This window comes from Phocoena sinus, chromosome 7 (genome assembly GCF_008692025.1).
Source record: "Phocoena sinus isolate mPhoSin1 chromosome 7, mPhoSin1.pri, whole genome shotgun sequence".
Lineage (NCBI taxonomy): Eukaryota > Metazoa > Chordata > Mammalia > Artiodactyla > Phocoenidae > Phocoena > Phocoena sinus.
Window position 1 is genome coordinate 73,474,009 of NC_045769.1, and position 22,241 is coordinate 73,496,249.

Sequence of the window (22,241 nt, forward strand, 5' to 3'; positions counted from 1 at the left end):
GGAAATAGACCCATCAGGCTATCGGACCCAGTGCTATTAAACACTGGCATCATAACTACTTCCCCTTCTTCTGATCCTATTCTCAATGAGCAGTGCCTCTTAATTTGGCTTTTTAACCTAACCACAGTGGGGGAGAGTGTGCTGGTCTAGTCCACCCAACACAATTGTCTAGCTTGTTGACAGACATGCTTCTGGGAATAAATTAATAAACCAGTGTTCTGGCTTTAAACAAAAGCTCTCATGAGCTTTGTTCAAGAGAATCACTTTGCCAAGTATCATCTATTTAAGACATAAAAAATATTAAGTTTCTGATTCCAGTTTGAGTACCAAAAGGAAGACAGTGGTAAATTCTTGAATGCAAATGCTACCGTGAAGCAGTCTTATGAGGGCAGCCAGCGGGCTCTCCCTGAATGATACCTTCTGCATCACTTCCCTTCCTGTAGCAACTTCAACTCCTGACGATTTTCCCCTAAAAAGGGTAAACACTGCCCTGCTACAGAAGTGAACCACATAGAAATGATGCAAACCAGCCTTCCAGACACACAAAAAGAAACTGCCAGAAGCTATCAAGTTCCTACTAGAGGACCATACATGTAAGGAAGTTCTTATGGACAAGCATAATAGGATAAAACAAGAAAGGCTGTCCTTTTTCACTTTAAATACTATAGTTCAAAGGGCACAGGTGTAACTCAAATACATACTGGCCAAATAGAATCCCTCAATTCCTGCCACATAAAACTTTAGCCTCTATCACACAAGTAGTATAAATATATGGCTGGATTTAAGTATTTAAAAATAAATCTTTGCTGGCACTTCCCTGGTGGTATAGTGGTTAGGAATCCACCTACCAATGCAGGGGACCCGGGTTCGAGCCCTGGTCCAGGAAGATCCCACTTGCCATGGAGCAACTAAGCCCGTGCGCCACAACTACTGAGCCCGCATGCTGAGAAACTACTGAAGCCCGCGCCTAGAGCCCGTGCTCCGCAATAAGAGAAGCCACCGCAATGAGAAGCCCGCGCACCACAACGAAGAGTAGCCCCTGCTCGCCGCTACTAGACAAAGACCGCACGCAGCAAGGAAGACCCAATGGAGCCAAAAGTAAATTAATTAATTTTAAAAAAAAGAATGAATAAGTCCTATTTAAAAATAAAAAATAAAAATAAATCTTTGAAAAATTAGAGAACTTCAGCTCTCGTTTCTTCATATATTTTTGGGGAAGAGAGAAAAGACCAGCCTCTGGATTACAACAACTTAAATGATCTAATGGGAGAAAATTTCCTACAATGTTCATTTCAAAGAAAGTAAAATGAGTATATGACATTACCTTTAGGTCAATCATCTGAAGTCACCTAAATTTCCTTATTTTTCTACTATCATTCGACATCTAAGTTTCCCAAATGCCATAGATTCTTCTTTTCAAAACCCAGAGAAGTTAAACCAACTATTGAGCTTATTTTTACTTCTTAGATTTCTCCTTTAACACACAAACTCTTTGGAGATAGGCACAATGTCTCCATGTTATGTGTTAAATAAGCATTCTGCAGTGATTACAAAGGTATATAACAAAAGTTATCCTAGATTAAACAGTGAGATGATTTAAAAATAAGAGAAAAATCTATTTCAGTTTGCAATCCCAATGGCAGTATCATAACCATGACCACCTTGTCTGAAATCATAGAATAATACCAGCCTTAAAACTTTCCTCTTCTGGAGTGCCATAACACCTATTTATGAAATTTCAAATCGACTCAGTGAGCTGAGGGCAGGGATTATGTTTATTCTTTAATAGATACAAACAGAAGCCAGAACACAGCCTTCCCACACGCTCTGTTCTCAATATTTGTTGACAGATTTAACTAGGCTGCAATGAACACAGATGAGCCATTTCCTCCAAATCAAGCAATTAACCAACATTCATAGCAGTTTATAAATTACAAAGAATATTCCTATATATTCTTGTTTGCAAGGAGTGCAAGAAACAGTTAAATCCAAGAGATACTTGGGACAAAAATGCTGCATTTCATAATGTCCCTTCATGTCCACACCTGAGTCAGCCTTAAAATCTCAAGATAATAAACCTTATTATCCAGTTATCCTGGACACCTAAACACACGCTCTGTGCTCACTCCACTAAAAGGAGCTTCTTGCATCAAACCATCCATCTGACCTCAAAGCAAAGCAGTCTCAGAAGGTGCCTCCTTTCTTTTGCCAAAATAAATAAAGCAGAGTAGCAGTATCTACAAGTGAAACACTGGAAAGTAAGATGCACATGATCATTAAGAAAAAAATTTTTTTTAATTTAAGAAAAGAGATACAACAAAAACATCCTCAATTTTACGGGCTCAAAAACGTCTCAACCTAATAAGATTAAGACTCACCTACACGATAGCCATGTCTTCTGTAGTACTGCCTTTAGAACTTTCCTTTGCATTGGCAACCTTTAGTGTTTATCAAAAGAAAGGAAATGGATGGTGGTGATGGGTGGGGAGGTGCTGTCTAAAGCAGTCTACAGAATAAATAATATAGTAGAGAGGAAGTAAGAGAAAACAAAGCAGGACAGAGACCACAAAAGGAAACAAAGCCCTGCTAGAGGGGGCAATGGCTGCTGCTGGAAATTCACAGAAAACTGCCTTCTAGAAGCTTCCTGAAAGAGCCATATCTTGACACTCTTTTAAAGATCCCAGGAGGCTGGGGAAAAACCAACTCTTGATGAATACTTGAAATTCTAGGAGGTCTCTCTCCTATTTTTTCCCCCCTGGGTAGTAGAAGGAGCCTAGGAATTAGGAGACCTGGTCCTGGCATTGTGACTGGGAACATGTTACCAAACTTCTCTAGGATTCAGACGCCTCGTCCAGGAAAGCTGGAGAGGAGGAGAAGGGGTTTTTGATCAAGAAACCAGAAAGCAATTGTGATGGTAAGTAAAAAAGCGGCCCTTGGTATTGCTTAACATGCAGAGCTGGGAAACAGGCCATCATTCGGCTGTGATTTATCTCCTAAGACACATAGACCCAACCATTTGGTCCTCTTTCTTCAAAGCCATTCTACAAATTGTACCTCTAATTCTGCTGTTCTTTTCTTTAGAGTTAGGTTTGTCTTATACTCAAACCTGACGTCTTTTTGCCTAAGTTATTAAAAGCAAAGTAAATTTACAGTTACAAGTAATATGAATGTAAAAGAGTTCTGGGCATGAAGTTTGAACTCAAATGTTTAAGTTCTGATTAAGTGGAAATTTCCTATTAGATTGAAATCATTTTCAACCCATATTTAAAAGACTCTGTAGAAAGATATACAAGTTGTTTTGAGAAAAGTGTCCTTAAAAATCTAACTCTCCTAAGCCAGTATTTCAAGCTGCTAAAAAATTACTATATACAAGTTTGTTTAAAGAAGTTTTCATTTTGATAACACTTGGCAAAAAAGAAATTTCACTTTGAGAAGAAAATATGAAGAAGCTACCTGTTTCTGGCTACAAGAGCCATTTTTCTATATTGTGAAGGGATTTGTTCCATTCAACTTTGAACACTATCTCATCCATAAAGCCTTCCCAGGCCATGATAGTCAAAAGGTATCTTTAATTCCACATGCCACTTTGTACTTACAGATGGTTATCAATCAAAATCACAGTAAAAAATGTTGAACTCTACAAATCCCCCATGGCACCTAAAGAGGTACCTTACATGCAACAAACACTAAATAAATCTCCTTAAATGAAAGAACAGCAGGGTTGTTATGGAGGGGAAATCAAAATCAATTCTCTCCCACAAGGGATTTGGACTAATAATGTAAGAATTCTTCTGATACCAAGGACTAATTTCCAAGTTTATGGCCCAAGTTATCTGACTTATACACAATGAACAGCACATCTCCATAGCAGGACCTGTTCTGTTACCAGGCCTTCAGAAGCACCAGCTGCAGGCAGGTTATATTTTGGCGTTTCGAATATGCATACAGAAGGGATAAGTATAATAACAGAAAACCTGAAAGCAATACATTCTGCCTCAAACCAGGAAGGGCTCAGACAGGGAAATAACCAAGGGCAGCGTTCCTGGCAATAATCATGCCTCCCAGGCCAATGGCTCTGGAGCTAGATTGAGCACCAGTCTTGCAGAAAGCCCCTGCTCATCCAGAAGCTGTCTTCACCCGGACGTTCCCCAGCCAAGCACCCACCTCTCAACCTAACAGCAAGACACTACCTAACTAGAGGACAAAATAACTGTGACATTATTACCATCACCACCACCATCTAGACAGTCATAGATACTTAATCTATTAGAGAAAGCCAAGACACTTCCCAAGCCCACTTCAAAACCCACCTCAAAAGCTTCCTCTTAGAAGCCTTCTGGGTCTTATTTTAATTGCTCACCCACCTGCTTCCTCCACTAGTCTGCGGGACTCTGGGTGGCCAGACCTTGCTCTGCTTCACCAGCACGCATAGTATGCTTTCTCACTTCAGTATCAATGGATACATCGGGGAGGAACATAATTTTTCCAGCTATAATTCTCAAAGGAAATAACTGTATCTCAAAACACATTGCCAGCCTAATAAATTTAGGTAAATATAACATCCTTATTTAAAATGCAAGGCCCATGGGACTTCCCTGGTGGCGCAGTGGTTAAGAATCCGCCTGCCAATGCAGGGGACACGGGTTCGAGCCCTGGTCCGGGAAGATCTCACATGCTGCAGAGCAACGAAGCCCGTGCACCACAACTACTGAGCCTGCGCTCCACAACTACCGAGCCCACGAGCCACAACCACTGAAGCCCGCGCACCTAGAGCCTATGCTCCACAACAAGAGAAGCCACTGCAATGAGCAGCCCGTGCACAACAGAGTAGCCCCCGCTCGCCGCAACTAAAGCCTGCACGCAGCAACAAAGACCCAATACAGCAATCAATCAATTTAAAATAAAAATAAAATAAAATGCAAGGCCCTGAGCATTGGAGGAACTTGTCCTGACTCTCCTGAGCCAGCAAGTGGCAGAGACAGGGTTACAACCCAATTTCCCAATTAAGGAATAAGCACTGGGCTAGCAATTGCAGGTTTTTCATTCTACACACATTCCTGAGTATCAACTCTGCCAACCAAAGAGGAACACAAAGTATAATATGATGGAGGAGGAAGACAACACTGTCAACAAACATGGGCAGGAAGCTACAAGTCCATGCCTCCATTTTCTCTATAAAGTAAAACTAAGGTATGAGAGGAGCAGAGAAGGTTCAGAATAGCCCTATGTAGAGGAAAGGAAGGCAAGCACAAGATGAGAAGGACAGCTGAACAGTTTTGATTGCCCAACCAAGGCTGCAGAGCAAGACACAGCACCAAATGATGAAAGTGGGCAACTCCATCCTCTGATGCTCAGTCCCAAGAAAGAACCACCCGGAGGACAAAAGGCTTGATCAGTAATCAGGTGTTTGCAGCACAGGTGCAACAAGATTGGTAAGGGTGCTCGTACAAGAGTACTCAGAGTGGCATGCCATGGAATCAAGGCTGGACGGGAAGCAAGTGGAGGCCTGAGAGGAAGGACCAGCAGAGAGAACAGGGATGGTGCCTCAAAGAGATCAAAGAGCAAATACAGTCAGACTAAGTCAATGAGGAAGCTGAAAAAGGCTGTCTGGGCTTCTTAATTTTAAATCTTTGGATGTGGAACAATTCCAGACAATGTTAAAGCCCACATGATGGCCAACAGCATGGTTTGCTGAAGTGGAATGTCCTCAAGTGTAGGTTGGAAGCAAACAAGTCAAAGCACTTGATTCTCGGTCTGGGGAAGGGCCGTTCAGATGCTTCCTGCCGTAACAGAGACAGGATTAGGGATATCAACCACCACCCTAACAGCTCTTATTTACTAAGTGTTTACTGTGTATCAGGTAAGTGGAAGAGCTTTACATTCATATGTAATCTCATTTTACCCTTAAAAAAAAAAATCTATGGGACAGTTTTACTGATTCCTTTTTATTAATAAGGAAGCAAAGGCTTAGAGGGATTAACAACTTTCCCAAGGTTACACAATTTGTAAAGGTGAAGCTGGGACTTGAATCCAGGTCTGACTTGAAAGCTCAGGCTCTGACCTGCTGCCTCCAAAGTCCTCAATGAACTGAGGGAAGGTGGGACAGGGAGGTGACCAGGAGAGCACAGAATACAAGTCTAAAGGACTAAGTGGCTTTTGTATAAGGGTGAAAGTACCGTTGTTATGGATCCAGCTGAGGCGAGCTGGGAGAAAGCCAACGCTGAGCCACAGCGGCCCATACAGAACCACCTAGGGCTTGAATATGAACCACAGACTTTGCATGTGGTCCCACCCTTTCTCACACAGCTCCGTGCGGGATGTGACCAGGATCATAGGATGCTCCCCTGTGGAAGGTTTATAGCAACTGGAGACCCCAGTCCCAACCCTCATATGGCGGTTAGCTCCCTAACAATGACCCTGATTACATCCTCTTGTCTTTTCCCTTCTCCTTCAAGTTTTCCACTTGTATCACACAACAGAGCTATGAACCTGACCACCTTCTTGATGTGTGACAATTACAGGTCCCTGAGTAAAGGTAGGAGGCATTACATTAACAAAATGACCTTGGGCAAGTTATTTCACCTTTCACAGGCTCATCTAACAGGAACACTGCTCCCTTTATCGTTTGACAGGACAATACCAAGTCTCTTCCACCTGTAGGTGCTATCACTGTAAGGGGGAAGATTTATTTCTTGTTCATAGGGCCACTGTAATCACAGTAGCTGATAAACCATCACCACAGATGAAAAAGGAACTCCTCTGAGGAGTCTATGGCATGGGTTGATGATACACCTTCAGTATGAAAGGAGAAGAGACCTTGAAGACATGTCAGAAAGTCCATTTTTCAAAAAGTGTAAAGGTACTCAATCATCAGTGCCAGCTGAATGAAGCCTGGTATCATAAATCTAAAGAAATTCAATTTTTTAAATTGCACTGCAACTGGCCTCAAAGTGAAAAAGGTCAGACAACTTCAAAGATGCCCCGTGAAAGGCAGCTCTTCATCACACAAAGATTTCTTGCTTACGGAGCTGACAGACGGATCTTTCTCTTAAAGCCCCAGAATACAAGACGTCAAAATCCCTCCTCCACTTCTGTCAGTGACTTGCTATGATGCTCTGAACAAGGTTTTAACCTCCCCAGGCCCTGATTTCATTAAGTTGGGAGTTTGCAATACCCATGTAGTTTTTTTTTTAAACTCCCCCAGGTGGTTCTGATGTTCAGCCAGCAACATGTATTTAACACTAATTATATTCCAGGCCCTGCTCTAAGCACTTTTATATATATACACACACACATATATGTATGTATACACACACACAGTCATTTAATCCTCACGACTGCCCTCTGGGGAAGGTACTGTTAATGTCTCCATTCTGTGAAGGCACAGAGAGGCTGGGACTTGCCCAGGGTCATGTAGCTCATGGGGCCCATCCAAGCAGTTTCGCTCCAGAGCCTGACCATGAAGTCCCTATTCTATGCCTACTTTTTTGGATAAAAATGAGAGACGAGCGCCCAGGGGCCTGGTGAGGTGGTAAAACAGACAAAACCGTCAAACGGGGAGAAAAATCATCTTTGGCCACACATACACGCGTGGACACACACACACACAAACACAACCCCCCCACCACCCCCAGAGAGGCATCCCATGCCTCAATCTATCTTGAAAAAGAGAATCTACCTCTATTGAAAGACACCTCCTGTCCACTCCCTCAAGTTCTGCTAGGCATCCATCTTATCAGTTACTTCAAACTACAGTGTGGTCAATGTATATGATCTGGAGGCATCACACAACAAAATACATGCCACAAAAAGAGCACACTCTTCAATTCATGAGCTTACAGGGGGAGAACACGGAGATGGGCCATACTGCCAACGAGGAAGATTATTTGGGGGCAGAAACCTCTGTGTCACATGGGCAATGCTTCCCCTATTCCTAACACTTACCCAGAAATTCGGAACTACATCGTTATTCAAGAGGGGAGCTCAAAAACACAGCAACAAAAAAAACTGCCCATTTCTCACTACAATGAATTGTATGAAGCTTATTAAAAGGTGATGGGCTGGGGCAAGGAATGGCCTGGTACCCAAGCTTTCCTTCTCTGGGCTGTTTTACACAGTCCAATAAATATAATATGGTCTTAACCTTGGACATCAAGTTCTAAAATAAAGTGGGGAATGCCTGCAGTGCTAATGCAGTAGAGAGCTGAATCAAATTCATACAAGCCATACAGGATCACCTCTTCCCACAGCTAAAGCAAATATCTCAACACGTGAATCACTGTGCTCTTATCTGAAATTTGTAAGGGAAACCATTCTGGGCCCTAAGCATTTGGCTGCAGAGCAATCTCCAAGTGCGACTGCCACGGGGGCCCACGAGAAAGATCACGTGGGAACAGGTGATGGCTATATTTTTTAATCCATTCCTACAGCCCCAAAATGGGGGAATACCAGAGCTCTAGACGATAAAAGTCAAAGACAGCTCATGCTAGGAAATAAAAGCCAAACATGTAGAGTTTTGTTTTGTTTGTTTTTTTTAACGTTAACAAATCCAGCCTCAAAGGAAGATAGGAAAGATAACACAAGGGTGCCATCCAAGGCAGGAGCTCTAGACCCTCCAATCAGAATGTTCCTGAGTGATTCTGACATAGAAAATGCGATTACAAAGAAAATCCATTATATTGAAACAGACATCAAAATATTTAGAAAGCAATCTGTGATAATAGTGATGTGTGCTTCTTAATGCATAAATAACATGACAAGAGCAGGTCTCAGAGCTACTGTAGTTTTCTGAGCAGTGGTAGGCATAACGGATAGCTTAAACTATCTCCCACAATGTGATACAAAAGTTTGTAATTTCTAAGTGGCAAAGCCACAGGTGCTGACGTTACATCGTTTATGGGCCCCTTTCATGACTGGAGGGAAAAAAACACATTTTGGCTAGAGGATAGTGAAAATAAAAATGTACTTTTTTTTTCTTCACCCACTCACCCACATTCACAGATCCTCTGAAGTGCATCCAATGACCCTAAGGGTTAGGGACCCTGACCCAGAGAATCAGAGTCAGACCCAACAGAACAATTACTCAGACTTGCCAAAAGTTCTGCTAATAGCCCAGGAGTTTCTAGAGAAACAGTAGCTCAGTTTTACACCACTCATGGAACAACTGAAATTCAGGAAATTAAATGGTAACTTACTAATTGCCACACATTAGCAGGATTGGGTATTCCACATATGCACCACTCTTAACATTTAAATGCCAAGTTCCAATGATTAGTTTTCAGAGTAGTCTGTAAAAGTTCTATTTAACAAGGAAGTCCACCACCACCAAATTACTAACTCACAATAGCCAGCCTGGCGCTGAGAGAGAGAGAGAGAGAGAGAGAGAGAGAGAGAGAGAGAGAGAGAGAGAGAGAGAGAGAGAGAAGAGAGAGGAGAGAGAGAGAGAGAGAACTGTAGAAATTTACAGCGTGAGACAATATTCAAAACCGGGAAAGCCAGGGTGAACACTGGGGACAAGTGTGTTTTACATCAGTTTTCATGGATGCTCTTCTTACCCTTTTAAAAGGTATTTAAGGTCTAGCAAGTATAGTCTTCCAGTTAACTGGATCAGGCTTCCTAGTAAGACTGGTACCCAAGGCTTGGCCTCCTCTGCCCTCTCTGCTTCATACAGCCAGGCCATTCCCCAGCTGCATGCCTTCACAGAGGATGCCCTATGAAGATAAATATAATTCAGAGTCCAAAATACATGGACTTACACTGGGCCATTGCCAATTTCTCATGGATCCTGGGTAACTGAGACGGTTTTTGTTTCCATGATTAGGAACCTACAACAACAGCTGCAAAAGTGTAATACTTTTTCTAGACTAATAAAATTACCTAAATCTGGCTCACTGATTCAGCTGTGGCACCAGCCACACTTCCCAGAAAGATGAAAGCCTTGTGCAGTTTCCAGAAGGGCTGGGATGGTAGCTCTGATCTAAACTGGAGGCATTCAACCCCAACCCAACAGCAAAAAACACATCGACTAAGTTCTGAATTATAGAATTCCTATGCATGGAGATTACGAACGTCATTTTTAAAGTCAGATAAAACTTTAATCAAACCTGTTAAGTTCAAGCTTTACACTTGAAGTTAGGTGACATGCCAGGTATGAACATCAGTTTTTTTTTTTCTCTAAAACACACTGACAGGTTCAATGAAGGCCCTTTAACTCTGCAGTGAAACCTTTGATCATGGATTCTGTCACCACCTCTCGACACATACACACAAGTATGAAACATATCTCAGACCTAAGGAACAAAATCGGTATTGTGAAGTGGCACGGAAACCACACTTGCACATACATATACACAGAGATCACTCTCCTTTCAAGTTGGGGGGTGAGGGGCTGAGTTACAGAAACTACAGTCTCCAAACTGGAAAGGTTCCTTATACACAGTCCATGAACACAGTTACAAAGTTATTTCCTAAATATGTGTGTGGTCCCAATGCCTTCTTAAAGGAAAAGCAGCCCAATTAGAACCCAGTGGAACACATGTTTCTTGAATGACTGAATTAGAGACAGTAGATGTGAAGCTGTTCTAGATAAAATGAAGATTTTGCACAGATGTACTAAGTTGTCACAGTCTCACTGAAACATCTTTCTGGTACAGAAAAATATGCGAGTCTGCAACAGAGCTGGATATAAAATAATAAATACCTGGCCCTTGTCTTTATGTAGTCCAACTTCCCAAGCCAATTCCCTTATTCCTTCTCACAAACCTAATAAAGTCCATATTTCAATGTACTGATAACTCACTGAAAACCACAAAGCCATTCATTTCCGATTCAGACTCATGTGATGACTTCTAACAATTATCTCTTCTTATCAATACTGTAAATCTGTAACAAACAGAAGACCTTTACTCCACGAATCCGACAAACCACCATAAAAATAACAGCAGAGGTGGGGACACAAATGCACCCAGTAGCAGGCACCGTTACATTTTCCACTGTGAAGTGTCTGGTTTGGTCCTCACAGCAAGGAGGAGGTAGGGACTATAATTGTCCTCTCTGATGAAAGGAGGGGATAAAGAAAGTGACAGTCAGAGAAACTTCGTAGCCTGCCCAGGCCACACCTTCCCTCTTAACACGGCACTCCATTTCTTCTCTTGAAGAACACTAGACCCTCACTTTTGGCACCCTAAGCCTTGGATCCCGAAATTAAATGATGTACAAGACCAGCCTCTACTGCACAGCATGGGGCCTAACGACAGGATATATAAAACCAATTTGTCACTGTGGAATTTAGAAACCATTAAACCTTCACTAAAGAGAACCCTCTCCTCAGAGGACCTTGTCACCAAACTATGATGGAAAAGGGAGAACTATGACGGAAAACAAAGAGCATTTCCTTCTCAGGACAGGTCAAGAGGAGAGAGCTATGAGGAAACAAAATGCAGAACCGTCTGTGCCAGGATTTAGGGATTGTTTTGGTACAGCACATCTTGAAGTCCATCCTCCTAAGATCAATCAAACAGAAAAAAAACTTCAGTAGACTCTGCTTTAATTCACTTGCCTAGACCTAAATACATACTATCTGGTTTCAGAGATCATACCCTCATCTGTTCCAAAAGTTATATTCAGAACTAAGAGCAAAAATCAGATCTATATATACTATTCTCATTAACAAGGTTTTTACTTGGAACGGACTTTCCTGCCTTTATTACTGCAAGCACACGAATGATTCAATCAGCACGATCAGAGGTCCAGAAGACTTTATATTTTCACATGTTGTTATTTAAAACCAAAAAAAGAGGCTCATCTGGGGCTTCCCTGGTGGCACAGTGGTTGAGAGTCTGCCTGCCGATGCAGGGGACACGGGTTCGTGCCCCGGTCCGGGAAGATCCCACATGCCGCAGAGCGGCTGCGCCTGTGAGCCATGGCCGCTGAGCCTGCGCGTCCGGAGCCTGTGCTCCGCAACGGGAGAGGCCATAACAGTGAGAGGCCCGTGTACCGCAAAAAAAATAATAAAAATTTTTAAAAAAGGCTCATCTGGCCAACTGTATCAACTTCCACGACTAAACAGAATTTCTCAAAATTGTCCCTGAATTTTAAAGCACTTTCCCATAAAAACCCTGCAAGGGTAAGCAGCATGACCCTACCATCCTTATCTCAGGCTACCCAGCTAGTGCACAGCTAATAGGAAAACAAGGGATTGAACCCAGATGAAGCCACAGAAGACATAGACCATGGTTTTGCCATTTAAGAGTCTTGTGTTTACCACCTACTATGTTAAAAAAAAAAAAAATGCACACACACACACACACACACACTGACAGAGAAATTTGAGTAAGACCCAGTTCTTGCCTTCAACACAGTCAACCTACTCACTAGAAATCTAAATCTGTGGCATCATGGGAACATAACAAGACAGAGTGACATGACAGTAAAGGCTTTGGAGGCAGGCAGACCAATCCATAGGGTTAAAATCCCCAAATCCTAACCCACCATGCTTTACCTACCCTGTGATAATGAGCCTGTAACTTAAACTCTCTAAACCTTAGAATCCTCCTTTGTAACAGAGATGACATACTACAGAATAACTGTAAGAATTAGATATAACATGACAAGTACCTAGGACTCTGCCTAGCAAGAAATGTATATGACATAAATGGTCTCAAGTTATTACATCTGCTTATACAGCCCAACTACAACTTTTAAAGCCCAATTAAATGTCACTGGAATGGCCTTTTCCTTTCTTATTTCGGATATTAACATGATAGAACTTGGGCTTCCCTGGTGGCGCAGTGGTTGAGAGTCCGCCTGCTGATGCAGGGGACGCGGGTTTGTGCCCCGGTCCGGGAAGATCCCACATGCCGCGGAGCGGCTGGGCTCATGAGCCATGGCCGCTGAGCCTGCGCGTCCGGAGCCTGTGCTCCGCAACGGGAGAGACCACAACGGGAGAGACCACAACAGTGAGAGGCCCGCGTACCGCCAAAAAAAAAAAAGAAAGAAAGAACGAACTTAATCGCCAATTACGATATGGAGCTGACTGAGGGAGGGAGGGTGAAGGATGAGTCACACATTTCTGGCTTGAACAGTGCCAATGACCAAAGTGGGAAAAGCAGACGGAAGCATGGGGTGAGGGAACTTTGGGGGGTGGAGAGTGGAAAGCAGGCAATAATTAGGAGGAAAATGAGTTCAGTTTGGATAGCTCAAGTTAAAAGTACGTATGAGTCATCCAAGCAGAAATGTCCAAAAGATTGTTTAAGACAAGGGTAAACTCAGAGAAAGACTTGGGGGTGATTAACATGTGGGTGGTGGCTGAAGCCACAGGAATATTGAAGCTCCCCAAAGAGGCTGAGCAGACTAAAAGCACATCACCAAGGATGAACACCAGGGAACAGGAACGTTAACAGCAGGAAGAGTAGGGCCTAGGAAGAAACGAAAGGAGAAAAGTAGGAAAAATGCAAAGGAACCCAAAGGAGAAAGTTTCAAATGAGGAGTGATCAATACATCAAGTGCTACAGAAAAGTCACGTCACAAGTCCTATTAGAGGCCACGTGCGACCTTAGGAGCAGTTTCTATAAAGTTGAGGTGACGGAAACCAGACAGCAGATCATCTGTAAGGTCTCTCCCTAAATGGTAAGGTTCTTTGATTTCCAAATAGACACCCACCGTTCTCCAAACCCATCAAATTATTAAAACCAACAACAGATTGCAAAGGTTTTTTTCCCCCAGAGAAAGGGAAATTTGCAAAAGAGACATAGTTAAAACCCACAAAAGCCATTTAACATGATCTTTGCTATTAAGCTCCTATTTCCTTGAAGCTGGTCCCCAAGGAAAGAGAAAAGAAAAATTAGCTTAAATTCTCTACTACCCAAAAACTGGAGGAGGAAAAAATGTCTAACTTACTAGATAAATTTCCTGTCCAATAACTCTCTTAGCGAAGTGCATATAAATTGCTATTTCAACATTTTGAGAAATGTGTTACCACAAGTCGGAAAGGCTTTGGTTTCAATATGCAAATCCCTGCATACAGTGGTAAAAATTCCATTTAAGCAGATTCCCACCTGGATTTCTAAATAAGCCTAAGCTCTCGTTAAATTTAGTAAGTTGTTCTTCAGTGTCATTTTCCTCATTCCTTGTATACTTACAGCCATAGAAAGTGTTGTCCTATGCAATTTTAAATAAAAGTTATAAACTGGTTCTACGATGCAAATTATGGCACTACAAGGGACTGCTCGCCTTGGCAGTATAAACTGGTCACACTAGTTAGCAGAGTTCAAAAATAATGCCCCCAAACATCTGCTCAGGCTCAGAAGGAGGTTTTTGTTTTAAGTCTACTCCACATACAAATATCTTTCAAGAAGTTACACACCATCACCTCTTGAGGAGCTTCTTAAAACATACACACACACACACAGATAGCAGGGACGCCCGCCCCATCCCCCAAATTCTAGTTCAGCAGACCTAGGGTGAGCCCTGGTGCCCTAATCTTTGAAACCTCACAGGAGATTATGATGTGTACTCCCCTGCCATGCGCCTGTTGAGAAGCTTTTACCTTCTGGCAGGATTCCCACAAAGTTGAGGTGGGGGACAATTGGCCACTGTGTTCTTCATGGATGAGCCAGGCACAGCAGGAGGGGTGAGCACAGAATATGAAATCTCGGGAGTAAGCCATGCTGGACAGATGGCAGAGCGCACCTGCACGTCACATGGATGTCTCAAGAACACTCAGAGGTTTGGAAGCAGCTTTAACCTTGACCCCATCTCCTAAGTAGGAGCATTTCCAGCACCCACAGAAAAGAGATCCAGGGCAGAGCCTCCAATGTCCCTAGTCAACCGTTCCATCCTGGACCTCCTGGGGATCCTTACTCCACAGCCTCAACCATAAGCACCTGAGCATGGATAACAAGAGTCCTCCAAGCTGTGCGTACTTAGGATGGGATTAGAGACTCCGTTCTCAGCCAATTCTCTCTCTCCTTAAAGGAAAGAGGGAATATTTGAGTCCTACTATATGCTCCACACTGCAGATAGAGAATACAAACAAAAAAGGAGAAACAGAACAAACTCTTAACCATCAGGAGCCTCCGGCCTCACCAAACCCCTTGTAGTAGGTATTTTTGTTTCACAATTTACATGTAAGACTGCAGTACAGGAAAACCATAGTACAGGAGAAGTTTAGCAACTTGCTTAAAGTTCCTAAGGCCCAGGAGGGGAAGGACACACTCAGAAGAGGTTAACAAGACAGTATGTAGAGGCGCTTCCCTGGTGGCACAGTGGTTAAGAATCTGCCTGCCAATTCAGGGGAAACAGGTTGGAGCCCTGGTCCGGGAATATCCCACATGCTGCAGAGCAACTATGCCCACGTGCCACAACTACTGAGCCTGCGCTCTAGAGCCCATGAGCCACAACTACTGGGTCTGCGTGCCACAACTACTGAAGCCCGTGAGCCTAGAGCATGTGCGCCGCAACAAGAGAAAGCCCACGTGCAGCAACGAAGACCCAACACAGCCAAAAATAAATAAATTTGTTAAAAGAAAAAAAAAAGTATGTAGAGCAGATGGGAGATGGAACCCAAGCCATTGTAACTGCTGTGGCCCTAAAAAGCCAACCTGGAGGGGCTTCCCAGGTGGCGCAGTGGTTGAGAGTCTGCCTGCCGATGCAGCGGACACAGGTTCATGCCCCGGTCCAGGAAGATCCCACATGCCGCAGAGCGGCTAGACCCGTGAGCCATGGCCTCTGAGCCTGCGCGTCCGGTGCCTGTGCTCCGCAATGGGAGAGGCCACAGCAGTGAGAAGCCTGCGTACCGCAAAAAAAAAAAAAAAAACCAACCTGGGAAGAGCAGCTGGGTAAGGCAGGTGAAAACATTCCTTTATTTGTCTCAGTAACTAAAGGGAGGTTTGTAATTAAACTTGAAAAGTTTTTCATGGGGATTGGGGAACAAGAAAATGACATGATAAAGAACAGACATCACAATATATTCATCTATTGACTAGTTATGTTGTACACCTGAAACTAATAGTGTTACACGCCAACTACATCTCGATTTAAAAAACAGCAAAAAAAAACCTGACAGCCAGTCTGACATTATTAAGTCTGAAAATGTTTATCAGTTCTACTTCTTTGTTTACAAACTAATATATTAAGCCAGTCACACAACATATATTAGATGTTTTTAATGGAAAAGCACTGTGCTAGGCACCATAGAGACCAAAAAACCCTGAAACGGACACCAAAAAAAGTCAGCAAAGTTTTAAAAGAATGAATCAATGCATCCCTATTATTAATAATGACTGCTTTAACAGCATAATTAAGTCACAAATTTTAAAAAAATTATTCTTAAATTACTTTGAACAAAATCCCAGTTCAGGGCTTCCCTGGTGGCGCAGTGGTTGAGAGTCCGCCTGCCGATGCAGGGTACATGGGTTCGTGCCCCGGTCCGGGAAGACCCCACATGCCGCGGAGCGGCTGGGCCCGTGAGCCATGGCCGCTGAGCCTGCGCGTCCGGAGCCTGTGCTCCGCAGCGGGAGAGGCCACAACAGCGAGAGGCCCGCGTACCGCAGGGGGAAAAAAAAAAATCCCAGTTCACTTTCAAAGACCTCAAATTTGTTCAGAAAGTAACATATCTTGGGAAACTTGGTCTGTCAGAGCACGAATTCTCCCTGGGTCTCACTCACCTCGCTTCACCCAGACTCTACTTGCTGGCAACAGAGAGACGCTGTCTTACTCGGGGGGCACCCAGAAAGTTCCTCTGTGACCACAGAAAGCTGGGAAGAGAACTGCAAAAAAGAAAACCGGTCAGCATACCCGTCCTCCGATGCAAGAAGCACAGAGCTTATAAAACTAGCTACAACCGGGCTTCCCTGGTGGCGCAGTGGTTGAGAGTCCGCCTGCCGACGCGGGGGACGCGCATTCGTGCCCTGCTCCAGGAGGATCCCACGTGCCGCGGAGCGGCTGGGCCCGTGAGCCGTGGCTGCTGAGCCTGCGCGTCCGAAGCCTGTGCTCCGCGATGGGAGGGGCTGCGGCGGTGAGACGCCCACGTGACGCAAAAAAAAAAAAACCCCAAAAAACCACAGCTGCAACCAGGACTCCAGACAAAGCAGTGATGGAAAGGAAAGAGCTGTCAGCATCTACATACTCTTAACAGGGGAAAAAACAGGGTGATGGGCTGGCAAATGCAAGAAAACTCATATCCTTCTCCCGATACCCTCTGTCCAAGTGACCAGGGACACTGACTGAAAGCCCCTTGTCTTGAGCAAGGTACTGCAGTCTCCGGACTACCTTCTCTATCTCAGGTTTTCTCTTTAAGTGATGCTAATGGGTTTGCAGCCCAACGCACAAATGTTTCAAAGGTTTGAGATATCGAGCCAAGAACCTCTCTAAAGCACTCAGGGCGCTCAAGTTCTCCAGAACATTTTCTTCCCGTATTTCCTACCTCACTCTTCACAGGTCCCAACTCTCTATACGACTCATCATTTCCGAACACACCGTCCAATCTCACACCTTTGCTCTCCCCAGTCCCTCATCCTGAAACCCCTCCCCCACTCTGGAGATGAGTCATCCTCCAGGCACAGCTCAAGTATCACCTGCCTGCCCACCCCACCCCACCTACCCCCAGGGAACCTCGCCAGTCCTTCCTCTGCAGTCAAAGCACCTTGAGAGTGGTAGAATGCAGGGTACCTGCATTCTAGCTTTTGCTTCCTGCTGCCTTGACCTCCCCTCCTCCCCGTTTCTCAAGGGCTGGTCTTCCCTGCCGTCCCCTACATCACCCTCCTGCTGTAATCACAAGTAGAGGCAGATGTCAATGCATGTTTGTTCATTAAAGGATTCCAACAAGAGGTTCTCCATGACTGACTCGGAGTCCATTTCCTTGGGAAATATTCTTTTTTACTGCTACTCTGGTACTGGAAGACGTTCTTTTTCAAGGGTGCTATCTATGCTCAAACACACCGACAACCGGGCTCTAGCTCAAGTCAACCCCCTTGCAGCAACGCTGCCGGGCTTCACTGCCAAAGAGGACGGATCGTGTGTAGTCACGTTGGAGCCAACAAAACCACCTTGGCAGGGCACTGGAGTGTAATAGGTTTGTGCAGGCAAAGTACGGGTGGAGGCCTTTTCTCCCTTGTAAGTCTGTTTGATGACCTCTACAAGACATGCCCCCCTTACCTACTGCGACTTCAAAGATAAGAACGGAGCACGGGAGCTTTTCTCTGGGAGGAAACCAGGGACCGAGGCAGGACACAGGTCCAGTCTCCCCCCAACTTCAGGACAGCTGAGATCTCATTCAAGGAGAACGCAGAGGAGAAACCTACACAGTCCAGGTGGTCACCCTCTGTCAAATCTCACCTCATGTTCGGCGACAGTCCGTAAACTCTGCCAAGGCTTCTGAGCGCTCCAGGTTTTTCCCTCCCGGGGTTGCTGACCTCAGTGGTAGTATTTAAGCATTCTCTGCAGGACAGCACCACCTGGTGCACAGCAGCTCAAATATCTGAGGCATCCTCCTATTATTCACTCATAAAAGGGATCACCTGCCTCTTCACCGAGACTCCGGCAGCCAGGGAAGGAATCCATCTCGCAGCTGCCGCAAGGATTTCAGCCAACCTCCTTCCACATAACACACCTCAGCAGAAAAGGCAGTCGCCTCTTCTGTCCCAACCACAGCCAACAGACAAATCTAAAAGAATAGCCATCACAGCCCACGACATGCCTGCTGTCATGCAGACCCTCTGCCCAGAGCACCCACGGACCTGCGTGCACTCTTACAACTACATCTCTAACAGGTGATGCACACACGTGCTTTCTCTCCGGCCTCTTCACCTACAGCAACCCATTTGTTACTACCTCTGTAAGGGCGGGGTGGGTGGGGCAGTCCTTTCTGAGTTTAAGATGACAAAGACAGCTCTGTAAATTACAGAGTCACAGAAGTCCCAAGGGGAGGTGACTTCCTGCAAGAAGGACTGTCCCTACAGTCTGTTTTTGTGGTAATGAGATCACAGAGTTTAGATTCTGTATTCAGTCCTACATGGGTTTTAAGGGCCAGATTCAGTAATTACAGAAAGGAAAAATGGAGGTCAACGAGACCAGAGGAACTCTGAGTGGTGTTTGAGAAGTTACTTATAACTACAGTTAGATCACTCATCCACCAGACTCAGAAGAGAAACTAGGCCTCGAGTTTTCAATTGTCCTTTAAAATCAATGTTAGATGAGGAAAAAAAATGGAACTTTTTTACATTTTCTCATTTCACCACTCCTCCACCCAAAGGGTTCCATTCAGTTTCAATGCACAGTCCAAAATTTGGGCCCAAGACAGTTTTGAAAAACAAGCATTATGCCACAAAATATTCTCATGTAAACTGCAAAAGAAGACAACATACACTTATTGGAGGAATTTTTATGGAACCTAAAACAGAAGTTCAGAGACCAGGTGAATGAATGCCAATGATTGCCTTCAATTGCCAATCACTACCTTTTCATTTTCATGGATCTAATTTCCAATTAGTTCCTAAAAATAAAACCTGAAAAGGCTTTTGAGAATTATTAGGGTTTACCTCCTGGTCATCACTGTTTCAAAGATGAACAGAGAGACTTTGAAGTTGTTTATTCAACAGAAATAAGCTTTTTTCTCTTAAGTATCCTTCCAGAAACCTAGCATTGGGCATCCTCGGACCACAATGACTAGGGGTTTGTGTTTATCGTCCAAAGTGTGTGTCCGGCGATTTCGTGTGACAGTCCAAGTCCTCCAGTGGTACAGGGTCTTGCTGCACTGAATGCTACTCCATAGAGGGTGAGGCCCAGAGAGGGTGACCAGCGTGATGAAGCCCACAACCTTCACTGGGTCACACCCCGCTCTGAGAGCTCATGCATCACAGTGGAAAACAATACCACAGAAATCCTTAAGCCAGTAAGAGGAAGCTCTTGTCTTTGTTTTGTTTCATTTTGAATGTTGGTGCTTAATAGAAAGCAAGCTTAAATAAAGGCAAAAAATAGGAAGGAGGAAAACTCTGGGGACTCGGCATCCATCTGGGACTCGAGCAGCAACAGGCATTATATAAAAATACTTATTTCCATTTCAAATCTTGTGGCTTCCATTTTCCTTCATACAGGTGTAGTGCTAGTACCATTAAACCTATCAAGTACACGGAGGTGGTTTCAGTCCTCACCACCCACCAGAATCTCCTGGGGAGCTTTAAAAATTCTGATGCCCAGAAGAATTAAAACAGAATCTCTGGGGACCCAAATGTTACTTTCTAAAGCTGACCAGCTGATTCTAATGCATAGCCAGAACCTGGAACCACTGCCCCTGACCTATCCTCAGGGTGTTTTCTTCTGTCGCAGCAGGTAGGGAGCAGGAAATATTTATGCCTAAAAAAAAGGAATGGGAGGAGAAACACAAATGGACAAGGAGAGGGCTGGAGGAAGCTGGAGTGAATAACACCTTGCAGGGGATGATCGCTGGAGTGGGTGCGAGTTAGGGCCTGAGGGGTGCACACTCCCCAGAGAGAGGACGGGGTGGGGACAGACTGGGTCATTCCCCAAGCAAGCCCTGGATAGGCACTGTCATGGAGTTGGTGAGAGGAAGCGATTCACAGCTCATCGGTAAAGACCATCCCTATGTCAAGGGTTTGCTATGTGAGAAGTGATTATAATATGATGGTTTTCAGATGTGAAGACCTGGATTTACCACTATGATTTCTCCTGGTTCTTCCAGTAACAGTACTGACAGGTTTGTTTTTGTTTTTTTTAGCGGATAACCCATATTTTCTTGCTCACTCAATCTGACAAAGCACACCCTCATTACAGGGTAACTGCCTCGAGTTACAGTGCCCAAAGAACAAAGCTTTCCTAGGCTCCTATGAGAGCTGAGTCGAAACCTGATCTCAGTTAGCATCATGACGTTCTCTCAGTGACAGTGCGTGGATAAGAGATGCTGGGTACCTGGGAGAAGGGTGAGGGCTGCAGGGAACGCCGTCTCCAGCTGAGGAGAGCTCATTCTATTCTCACTTCCTTGTTCCTTAGTTCGTAGGGCTACCTGCTCTCTACCTGTCCTGTAACAAAGGGACAAAAATCAGGCTGTCCAGCTGGGATGCCTCCTTCCCAATTTCAGTCTCTCATGGAGGAATTCATCAGTTTTACATTATCCATCCATTACCAGTGTTGCCCAAAGTATATCCTGCAGGCCATCTGTACCAGAAGGACGGGCCATTCCTGGATGCCCTAGGCTGCATACGAAGGGAATCATAATATCTGGAGTACAGCCCAAGAGTCTGCATTTTAATCAACCACACAGACACAACGGCCTGTGAACCCGTCATAAACCCTCAACAACTCCTCCTTTGAAATAGGTTTATCAGAGGTGCTGCTAAATCTCTCCATAACCTCTGCCACTTCCTAACTGGGCTTTCATTAACTCACCTTCCTCCGTGGTCTCCCAGGGTATCTGGTCTCTCCAAGGTACACTGCATGGCCATTTACTCAATACCACTGCTGGCTCAAAGCTCCCAACTCAAGTCACGCTTTTCTGAACGCACACCTGATGCAAAACTTCTCTACCAATTTCAATTGAGGGTTTCAGGTCTGCTAGTTCTCTCTCCCAACTAAACCTCAAGCTTCTTGAAGGCAGGGCCCACATCATCCCTCTGTATCTTCCACAGGGCCCAGTACCTCTTAGGTTCCAAGAGCAGTAGTTGACTAACAGACCAAGCTCTTGCTTCAGCCCTGGGTTTTCCTTCTTTCACCTTCTTCTCACTCTCCCTGTGAAAACTTTCATTCTCTCCTTTCCATAACGAAACTGATTCAGGCAAAGGTGGGAGAAAAGATTTACATACTAGTGGGGAAAGAGTGGGGGGGGGGGTGAAAGTCATTAGCCAGCAACCTCAACTCTCCAGCAAACACCTAGAAACCAAGAAGATCTATTTAGTCCCTGAAGCTGCCAAAATCAGTAACTAAATTCACACACAATTCAGAAGAGAACTTCCCAGCTTCTTCCTATTTTTCTCTAACACCTCCTTTCCAGGCCCTCCCTGAGAGCTAGTTTACTCCTCTTCTAGATACAACTCTAACAGGAGGGAAATATTTGTTTTTCCCGGTCACCATAAATTAAGACGGTGGAGGGCGATTGCTAGATCAAGGCACAATGAAAATCCTGAGAAATTATGCCTGACAGGAGACAATGTATAAAATCCCAAACAGCAGATTACAGGCAGTTATAGTTTAAATAGCCTTTCAATCCCCAAAACTGTCCAAGAACACCTAAA

At 44.3% G+C, this 22,241-nt stretch overlaps 1 protein-coding gene across 6 annotated transcripts in view; it reads right to left on the reverse strand.

Annotated features, from left to right (window-relative positions):
* TANC1 (tetratricopeptide repeat, ankyrin repeat and coiled-coil containing 1) overlaps window positions 1-22,241 on the reverse strand; it is a 235,264-nt gene that overhangs the window by 164,112 nt on the left and 48,911 nt on the right. For 4 of the 6 annotated variants that reach the window (XM_032636672.1, XM_032636666.1, XM_032636671.1 and 1 more), the window contains exon 2: window positions 16,665-16,766. The exons of 1 other annotated variant lie outside the window; for it this stretch is intronic. The gene's annotated coding sequence lies outside the window, so the exon portion shown is untranslated. Of the gene's footprint in view, window positions 1-2,378; window positions 2,393-16,664; window positions 16,767-22,241 lie in introns of those variants that run through there. One more of the 6 variants, XM_032636668.1, reaches the window with a different exon arrangement.